Here is an 11,079-nt window from a genome sequence, read left to right on the forward strand (position 1 = left end):
TTGTCCTGGATAAATCAAGCCTGTCTTTGAACCAATGGGAATCCCTATAGTCAAGCAGGGGTGGGAATTCCAGTCCTCGGGGGCCTGATTGGTCTCACAGTTTTGCCCCAGCCCCAGCTAACACACCTGACTCCAATAATCACCTAATCATGATCTTCAGTTTATAATGCAATTTGATTAATCAGCTGTGTTTGCTAGGGATGGATAAAAAGTGTGACACCAATCAAGTCCTCGAGGACTAGAGTTGCCCACCCCTGCTAGTGGGATTACATGAATCCCTACAGTGGGATTACTTTTTAATTTACAGTGAACTGCTGGAATTTGACATAATAAATTGGACATATGAAGAATAACAAACTTTACCCCCTATTGGCCAATTTGTTCATACTGAATCCGTTATATGACGTGATTTCAATTTCATTTTTGTTTGACTGAGTTAAAGCTTAAAGCCTCCCTGTAGGCCTTTGGGGTGGTGTCTCCTTGAGAAATAAGCACAACTGGAAACGTCAGTTTCATGTTTTAGGACACCTGCATTGCCTGATATACACCCCAGCATACCATAACTACATTTACATCAGATTATTCATGCATGAAAATACCCGTTTTTATTTTCTTTGGCTTCTCCAGCTGTATGACGAAGTATCCTTTTCAGTAAAAGACAACAACATGCTGACAAGCACATGTTTCGTTAATCTAGCTGCAACATAAGACTCACTCAAACTTGAGTCAAGCACATGGAAGCCTAGAAAATGGAAGCCTAGAAAATGTAATATTCATGAATTCATGAAAATCTCTTTTCTTCCCAGGTTTCTAATCTGCTTTACAATATTTTTTTATCCATTGCCATAGGCCACTTTAGTAAATCATCTAAGAACAGACACACACCAGTTGTGTGAGAGCACTAACGAATTTGATCATGGTAAAAGTTTCCATAGTAATGAAGAAAACATTCCCATGACGTGGGCAGGGCTTGTGATAAACAGGCTCTATAACGCTCTGCGACAGCTCCCATGATTTACTGGCTGACGCACTGTATTGAGAAGTTCCTGTAGAGCCTCTGAATTATGTAAACTGGGTTTCCTTCCTATGAAATATGGAGTTGCTGCTCTTAAACCTCTCAAAGGATGCAGTGTGTTCACCATAAAGGGTACAGTAAAAGTGAAAAAAGACTGAACAGATATGGACCTGTGTAGCAAGAACACTTTTATTTCACCTTTATTTATAAAGTTAAGTCAATTAAGAACAAATTGTTATTTACAATGATGACCTGTAAAGCATCAATAAACAGCACATCAATTAAGAACAATTACACTATACATACAGTGCCTTCAGGAAGTATTCACAACCTTTACCACATCTTGTTGTGTTACAGTTTGCATTTCAAATTGATTACATTTATGACTACCTCATCTCTCTACTCCACACCAGTGGCGACCCATCATTCAGGGCAATTTTTGCTCTTTTGCATGTTATTTTGACATCAATACGTGTCACATATCAGTTTGCAAACAATGTCAAAATAAATCAGTCAGTAAAGCAGCATACAAACATGGCCTATATTTTGCTTTCTTGAGCAAGGCAGCTCCAAAATGCAGGTGTTTCAGCCTAGCTCAGTGCTTTCTGTGGTGGTTGGGCAGCTGCGAGAATGGTAGCGCCCAACAGCTTATTGTTCTGATTCCTGGACATGTAAAAACGATCAAGTCGGGCTGCACTCACCCTAACCCCAAAGACCTTCACCCATGTACACTGTCTTGTGTCAGGATGTCTAATTCTCCCAACATCCACTAGGTTAAACTGATTAAAGATGTCTCAACACTCCCACTTGTTCTCAACAATTTTTTTATTTAAATAAACACTCCCACTGACCCTGCATGAGGCTCTTCCCCATTTGTCTTTCGTAAAATCTATTGTACAGTTCCAGTCCCCGCTGACCACCAGCATCTCCTCAGGTGCTACCTGTGAGAGTTCCTGTATTAGCCTTTCAGTGATACCCATCCCGGATCCGGGAGCATCCTCATCAAAAAAGCTGACTAGCATAGCCTAGCCTAACGGGACAGGGATATCATATAATATAATTTCATGAAATCACAAGTCCAATACAACAAATGAAAGATAAACATCTTGTGAATCCAGCCATCATTTCCGATTTTTAAAATGTTACAGTGAAAACACAATATGTATTTATATTAGCTAACCACAATAGCCAAACACACAACGGCATGTTTTCACCATGTTTCCACCGCATAGGTAGCTTTCACAAAACCCACAAATAGAGATATAATTAATCACTAACCTTGAACAACTTCATCAGATGACAGTCTTATAACATCATGTTATACAATACATTTATGTTTTGTTCGAAAATGTGCATATTTAGAGCTGCAAATCGTGGTTATACATTGTGAATACGTAGCAACAATTCACCAGGATGTCCAGAGATATTTTGGACACTCACCTAATCTGACCAAAGAACTCATCATAAACTTTACATAAAAGTACTTGTTGTATGGCAAATGAAAGATACACTGGTTCTTAATGCAACCGCTGTGTTAGATTTTTGGGCAGCCAGCGAAAAATACAGAGTGTAGCGGTTGGTAATGTTCTCTAGTTGCGCCGTGATTGGCTCAGTGTTCTGTCACTCACGGGGACACTACGTCACTGCCAAATCTAAGGGAAGAGCTCTAAAATTCAAGACCCGTGGGTGCTGCCATAGAGTTACATTAGAAGTGCCCATCCAAGGCTCAAGGTCATTGGCCACAGATAAAATTACATCAAATCACGTTATACAGTATATACACTAGCTTTGATTGGGCTGATCAACATCATACTTTCTACATTAGCAGCAGTCATTATCATGAATGAAGTCAACAATCTACTGGCAAATTCTTTTTAATCCTTGTCAAATCATATAGATAAAACGTATCGTGCTCATCGGCCATAAACATTACACAACAAGTTGGAAATCGCAAATTCAACAATGAGTGGATTGGAACGAATCAGTGGCTAACTGCAAGCATCGCAAAGCAATCACTAGCTTGCTATTCAGTGGAGTGGGTGTGTGGTCCCAATTCTTGGTTTAAGAGTCTCTTTTCCAAGCTTAAAATGATAAACATTTAACATAGGCCATGCTGTCATTCCAGTAGGATTTTTGCCGCGCTCAAAACAACTGTTAACTCCGAACTGGGAAATCTGACTTTATTGAGTTCAAGACAACTGGGAACTTGGGAAAAAAAGATCTCAGACTGGGAAAATATGCTTTGAACAGTCATCCAACTTGGAATTGTAAGGTGGGGTATCTCGGACCTCTTTCTAGAGATACGACGTGAAGATCACTGACGTCATCATGATTCCAACTTGTTTTTATCCAAGCTCTCATTTGTCTTGAAAGCACCATAAATTCAGAGAATGTCAGACTTTGATGACCAAGTTTGATGACACATTTGCCCATAAAGGACTGTCGCGCCACCTTCCTGTTCAAGTGAGCACAGCACAGCTAGGTGAGTCCAAAAATGTCTTGTACGCTGCAGCTGCATAATGATGTAATATGCCACGGAGATATGTACAGTATACTGTAGCTGTGAAAGTAAAATTAAGTGTATGTTGTGTAGTAAGCTGTTAGTAGCCCATTTTCCTCACCCTAATAATTAGGTCTATTTTCCCCTCTTAATTCCGCCAACTGTTCTGACTTGGTGGTGCACATGTAGCCTATAGCTGTTAGAGAAATGTCATAAAATATTGTAAGAGCTTTCATTGTCTGCTTATATGCTCCCTTTATTTATCCTACAGTTCTGACTTGGTGTACAGAGAGAATACCTTAAGAATGGCCCATGTTCTGAATTCTGTCCCTGTACATTTCAAAAGTGCTTAACAATTAGTTATATTGACTACGCCCGTCCTAGCTCGCTCACAGATTGCCTCTTATCCGCTTGTCGTCCCCTTATGCCATATTTTGTACATCTCAATTATCGGCTATGTTTTTTTTAAAGGCAGTAAATGAGGCTGAATTAACTGTTTCACTTCCAGACAAGGCTCCTCTGATAGCCAGGTGTAGCAGGGGTAAGGTGTTAGGACTGCTGTACGCCCTAACAGTATGTGAACACCGTTTGTCAAAAAATGTATTGTTTAGTGTTGTGTTGTGTAGTGTCTTTGCTCGTATGCATCCCCAACATTTTTTTGTTTGTTTGCCCCGCCAAGATTTACATTCTAAAATCGTCACTGCTCCACCCATACAATTATCTGTAAGGTCCCTCAGTCGAGCAGTGAATTTTAAATACAGATTCAACCTCAAAGACCAGGGAGGTTTTGCAATGCCCCATGAGGCCAATAGTGACTTTAAAACAGTTACAGAGTTTAATGGCTGTGATAGGAGAAAACTCCACAATACTAACCTAATTGACAGATTGAAAAGAAGGAAACCTGTACAGAATACAAATATTCCAAAACATGCAACCTGTTTGCAACAAGGCACTAAAGTAATGCAAAAAATGTGGCAATGAACGTTTTGTCCTGAACAAAGTGTTATGTTTGGAACAAATCCAATACAACACATTACTGAGTACCACTCTCCATATTTTCAAGCGTAGTGGTCGCTGCATCATGTTATGGGTATGCTTGCAATCGTTAAGGACAGAGGAGTTTCAGGATAAAAAATAAATGGAATGAAGCACAGGCAAAATCCTAGAGGAAAACCTGGTTCAGTCTGCTTTCCACTAGACACTGGGAGAAGAAATCACCTTTCAGCAGGACAATAACCTAAAACTCAAGGACAAATCTACACTGGAGTTGCGTACCAAGAAGACAGTGAATGGTCCTTGGTGGCCGAGTTACAGTTTTACTTAAATCTACTTGAAAATCTATGCAAGACCTGAAAATGGTTGTCTAGCAATTATCAACAACCAATTTGACAGAGCTTGAAGAATTTTGAAAAGCTCTTAGAGAAAAGCTCTTAGCTCTTAGATACTTACCCAGAAATACTCTCAGCTGTAATTGTTGTAATTGTTGCTTTTACAAAGTATTGATTCAGGGGGGTGAATACTTAAGTAAATTAGATATTTCTGAATTAAATTTTCAATAAATTTGCAAACATTTCTAAAAACATGATTTCAATTTGTCAATATGGGGTATTATGTGTAGATGGGTGAGGGGGAAAAAGTATTTGATCCATTTTGAATTCAGACTGTAACACACAAAATGTGGAATAAGTCAAGGGATATGAATATTTTCTGAAGGCACTGTACAGTATACACAAATTACACCATACATGAAAGCAAACACGAAATGCAAAACACGATCATATGATCCCCTGTGGCTCAGTTGGTAGATCATGGCACTGGCAACTACCAGGGTTGTGGTTTTGATACTTACAGGGGACCAGTACAAATGGAAATGTATGCTCTAGCTACTGTAAGTCACTCTGGATAAGATGACAGTAAAATAAAATATGAAACAAACACATTCTTCAGTAAAAAGGCTTGAACAATATGGTACTAGTTGGTTGGAAAGGTCATGTTTATGTGAAGGCCTTAATTCAGAATAATGACTCTGGAATTACTCAATTTAAAAAAAGTTCACTGCAAAGAGGGGGGAGGTCAACACAATAAAACGGATACATTTAAAACCTTTTCTCAATAGGGGGTGCTGTTTGCACTTTGTAATAATTTCGTTCCCAAATTAAACTGCCTCGTACTCAATTCTTGCTCGTACAATATGCATATTATTATTACTATTGGCTAGAAAACACTCTCTAGTTTCTAAAACCGTTTGAATTATATCTGTGAGTAAAACAGAACTCGAGTTGGAGCAATTTTCCAATGAGGATGTGAGAATGCTGAAATCTGCAGGCTGTTCTGAGGTCGGTTTATTAATGTGCATGTATTCTATTGGTTGAGATGCACTGCATACGCCTTCCCCTGGATGTCAGCGAATTGTGAGAATTGGAATGGAGTTGCTAGGCAGATCTGAGGACTTATAAATGGGCTGGCAACGTGGTGTACGCCCTTTCTTCTCTTCGCCATGATGCAAAAAGGACCTCAGGATGTCTTTCTAGAAAGCTCCCGTTATAGCCCTTAGATATATCCGGCTCTGTTTTTATTCGATATAGGTGTTAAAGACATCATAATGTTGTTATTTTATACCGAGTTATATCAGTTTATATCAGTATATTGCAATTTTCGGATATTTCTTAGTGCTGCGTTATAGTGAGTTGGACACGTCTTCGCCACATGGCTAATGTTTACTGCTAATTCCAACGTTGAAGGCGACAATCTACAACCGAGCAACGATTCCTCTGGACAAAGGACAACTTGCCCAAGATTCTGATGGGAGCTCATCAAAAAGTAAGAAGTATTTATGATGTTAATTCGTTGTTCTGTTGAAAAATGTTGACCTACTATTCCGCCATTAATTTCGGTGCGGTCTCGCTTTAACGCACGCTGTATGTCGTAGTAACGTTAATTTAAAAAATCTAACACAGCGATTGCATTAAGAACTAATGTATCTTTCATTTGCTGTCCAACCTGTATTTTTTAGTCAAGTTTATGATTAGTTACTGATTAGATTAGGTGCCTCTCCCAAGATTTCTCCCGACATATTGTTGGCAGCTTGGCTACTTTTCTCATTGTATAACCACGATTTGTGCCGCTAAATATGCACATTTTAGAACAAACTCTATATGTATTGTGTAATATGATGTTATAGGACTGTCATCTGAAGAAGTTTGAGAAGGTTAGTGAAAAAATGTATATCTTTTGCTGGTTTATTCGTTATCGCTATTGTTGGCCTGAATCAATGCTGTTGTGTGGTTGGCTATTGTAGTAAGCTAATATAATGCTATATTGTGTTTTCGCTGTAAAACACTTAAAAAATCTGAAATATTGGCTGGATTCACAAGATCTTTGTCTTTCATTTGCTGTACGCTGTATATTTTTCATAAATGTTTTATGATGAGTATTTAGGTAATACACAATGGTCTCTGTAGTTATTCTAGTTGCTTTGGTGAGAGTTGTGATGGTGGCTGCAATGGTAAACTATGATTTATACCTGAAATATGCACATTTTTCTAACAAAACATATGCTATACAATAAATATGTTATCAGACTGTCATCTGATGAAGTTGTTTCTTGGTTAGTGGCTATTTATATCTTTATTTGGTCGAAATTGTGATAGTTACCTATGCAGGAAAAAAATGGTGGAAAAAAAGTTATGTCTTTTGCTATCGTGGTTAGTTAATAGATTTACATATTTTGTCTTCCCTGTAAAACTTTTTAAAAATCAGAAAGGATGTCTGGATTCACAAGATGTGTATCTTTCATCTGGTGTCTTGGACTTGTGATTTAATGATATTTAGATGCTAGTATTTACTTGTGACGCTATGCTAGGCTATGCTAGTCAGCTTTTTTACTGATGGAGGTGCTCCTGGATCCGGGATTGTGTGCAAGTAGAAGTTAAGTAATTTAGGAGACAATGTTCCGTTATTTATCTTTGGCTTAGGCTACATGCCACAAGTTGCCCAAGTAGCATTTGTTTGAAATGCATCACAGCCATGATAGGGGCGTGCAGTCTCAAGAAATGTAAACAGCCTGTCCAGTGTGGAAGGGTGAGAAAGCTGTACCCATATCAGGCCCATTCCTCAATCAACACCTCAGACTGTGCCAGTCACCATGACCCACTGGACTAGCACCACCTCTGGATTCATCCATGGCATATTCTCACGCAAAGACAAACGAGTGGCTGTCAAGCTGTCATCTCGGTGTCACTGAGTCTCTACCCTGATGCCTTTGAAACCGGCCTCTCTGCCAAAACCAAGGGTAAGCACTGTGTTCAGTGCTCTGTCTCCTCTTGCCTTTCCACCTCTGCCCTCCCCACTACCCTGCTTCCTCTCTGAGCCGTACAGCACCACAGAGCCTTGGACGAAAAATTACATTAGAGGGAACAGGGGAAGAGGGAGGGACTCACTCCTGAGAGGGCACTGAGAGAGTTAGTGGTAATGCATCATGGTGACAGGGAGCAGTACATGCTTTAACTACAATTCAATTACCGGTAAACATCTAAAACAGTGGTCACCAACCGGTCGATCGTGATCTCCAAGCCATTCCTAGTCGATCACCAAACATTTCTGTAAAAAACCCAATGATAAAGCCTTGCATTCCAATTTTCTTCTTTGTTTTTAGCATCAGGAAGGCAAAGTGTTCCCATTTTTAACCATGCTTACCCGGCAGGTCCAGAGAGCAAATCAAGTGCACCTATAGGTCTACCGTTGGCCAATCAAAATGGCACAGATCACCGTGTCTGCACAGTTTCCTTGTGTCATAGACTGTAAAAAGAAAACTTGAACACACAGCAAAATTGATAATGTGAGATTTAAAAAGATTTAAAGTCATGACTGGAGAGAGACTCAACAAATACAGCAAAGAGCTGCTGTTTTTATGAGTAAGTTCATGTTTAAGTTGTTATTCAGCACTGTCAACTCTTTGTTCAACACTTTTATAAACCATAAAATGCACGTTCGCTACTTCTACTCACGCTACAACCAGCACTGCAGCTGCAATGAATGTATAGAAAAGTGTTTCGATAAACTTATGTTGTAATTATTTGAAGCTTGTGTCTTTGTTAATATAAAGGAATATTTCACTTTCTCTGGTTATAGGAGTAACAACATGAATTGGTGCATGAGTCAGAAATAATGCAGTGAACCTTAAGTTAAGTTTTGCCAGTCAGCTGGAAGACATCGTCCCCTTTTTTTAGCGGAGGGCGGGAGAGAGGAGGGACGGTGAGTCGGGTGAGAGGCAGCCTCACCGCTGTTCCCTTCCTCCCCTCAGACTGATCATCAGATGCAGGCATCAATCCAGTAAAAAAAAATCCTATTATTATGCTCACTCAGCTGTGCCTCACAAGTAATACAACAAATGATCTATTACCAGTGCCAAAATTTTGTATTTTGACATGTCTCTCCGTCAACCCTGTGTCACCTCTAGGAAGATTTTAATCTATTTAACCCCCTTAATTTCTCCAAGTTTGACCTTCATTGTAAAATCCATTGTAAAATGTATTTATTTTGTTGCTCTGACAAATTCATTCCTGAAGATTATTATTTATTTCAAGAGATTCGTGATTCATTTACTTCTGACCCTCATTTTAAGGTCAACCCTGTTACGTGAACTGACTTTTCATTATAATATGGTGAAACTATTCCTTTTTAAATATTTATTTCAAAATTAACATTGAACATCTAACAGTCAAATCATAGTATAAAAGCATATGAGCTGGTTGTACTGTTTTTGGCCATTTTCTGGTGTTTTGTGGTGGAAAACTGAGCAGGTCGAGCATAATACGTCAACCCTGTTGCCCAGAGACAGGCTAAAAATGTTTTAACAATAAAAACAATTTTGTGAAGCTTGAATTGAATTGTCACTCCCTGTTGCACACAACAAGCTTCCATTCCCCCTGTCACAAGGGGATTTATGGCTGATTTAAGCTTAAATGGTAAACCCTATTACGGTCAATTCTGTTACTTTATTTGGCACTTAATAAACACTTACTATATAAACATGTTTTTTATGAAGTTGAACATGTGCTCTTCATGACAGAATGTTAAAATTAGGTCAAATCAAAAAGCCACACTTCTCAAAAGGCACCAAATTGTTGGAATGACCCTAATGGAACATTTACTTTAGAGAGAGCATTTATTACCCATATAACAAATGAGTACAGATGCAGACAGCCATACACTGTACATATATAATTCACCTTTTTTTAATTTTTACTATGGTTAATAAAGGAAAATCAATAAACATACAGTACTGTTTTACTGGTATGGAATCCATAAAGGACGTAATATCCCAAAAGAAGAGATGCCAGTCATCTGATCTCTGGTTTGATACATCGTCTATTTAAACCACCAATTTTCCCTGCAGCCAGTAAAGGAGTTACTGCATCAGCAACGGATTGATCCTACAGCCATGTCCTTGATCAAGGTACCTAAACTAAGCTGCTGCGTCAGTGAAGATCGTGATCTATGAAAGTCATAAGTAAATAGTTAATGTTTCTTATCATTATTAATGACCATTTTAGCAGAGGAGTCCCTCATGTTCTGTTTTGTATTCCTCTGAACGTTTGAATAATTCAAACATAAATCCAAATGTTTATCCAAGATAAAAAACAGTCAGAAGCCGGTTTTCATTTCCTAGAAACAAGTTCCTAATTAGCAATGGATTTATGTAAACATTATTTTGTTTTGGAGTACAAAAAGGCAAGGGGCAGTACTGTTCTCACCCCAATTGAATTAGAGAAACAGAAATTACATTATCATTGTGACAGATAGTAAAAGTTAGTAAAAGGCATTTGGAAACTTCTGTTAGAGAACTGTCCATAGAAGGAACTACAATGACAACACCGCATAGCACCCCCACGGCTATCTGAGGTGGATGGCATGCCAGGCATTTGCTTGATTGTTCTTCCTCAATGTACTAGCTGGTGTGAGTCATGTCAAGATAACAATCTATTATTTTTAGTGCTGGTGTACTAAGTCAGAGGGAGGGCACTGGTTTCCTTTTCAGCTGGGGGTGTCCTGACTTGCGGTCTACACTTGTTCGAGAAACGTTACCACAAATTGTGTTAGTGTGTCAACAAACAACTGAAGCACATGCCCAGTCAAGAAACCTATCAATTTTCCTCAGGGGTTAGAAGTGATGGTATGAATTTTCCAGCGAATGAGGAAGGACTGAAAGTGAGACAAACAATGTGAATTTTTGTACGTTTTTTGTGCAATTCCAATACCATCTGTAACAATATATAGAGCAACTCAAAAAGGTCTGTACAGCATGCAAGTGACAGTGATTCATCGGTTACATAATTTAAAGGCCACAGAATAAAAGGGAGCTGTCTATCTTAATGGGGCCAGCAACGAACAAGTCTGTCAAGTCGTGGGCACTATCAGGTGATGTCAGCAAAGTCATGGGTTAACCTGCAGTAAAATCACGTAACCTCCGGCAATGCTCCATCAAGACTAAAAAGGAACACCAGAAGCTGCAGCACTTGATCACACTGAAAGAAACCTTACCTCATACAATAATGATCTACTA

Source organism: Salvelinus fontinalis, chromosome 4 (genome assembly GCF_029448725.1).
Source record: "Salvelinus fontinalis isolate EN_2023a chromosome 4, ASM2944872v1, whole genome shotgun sequence".
NCBI classification, from domain to species: Eukaryota; Metazoa; Chordata; class Actinopteri; order Salmoniformes; family Salmonidae; genus Salvelinus; species Salvelinus fontinalis.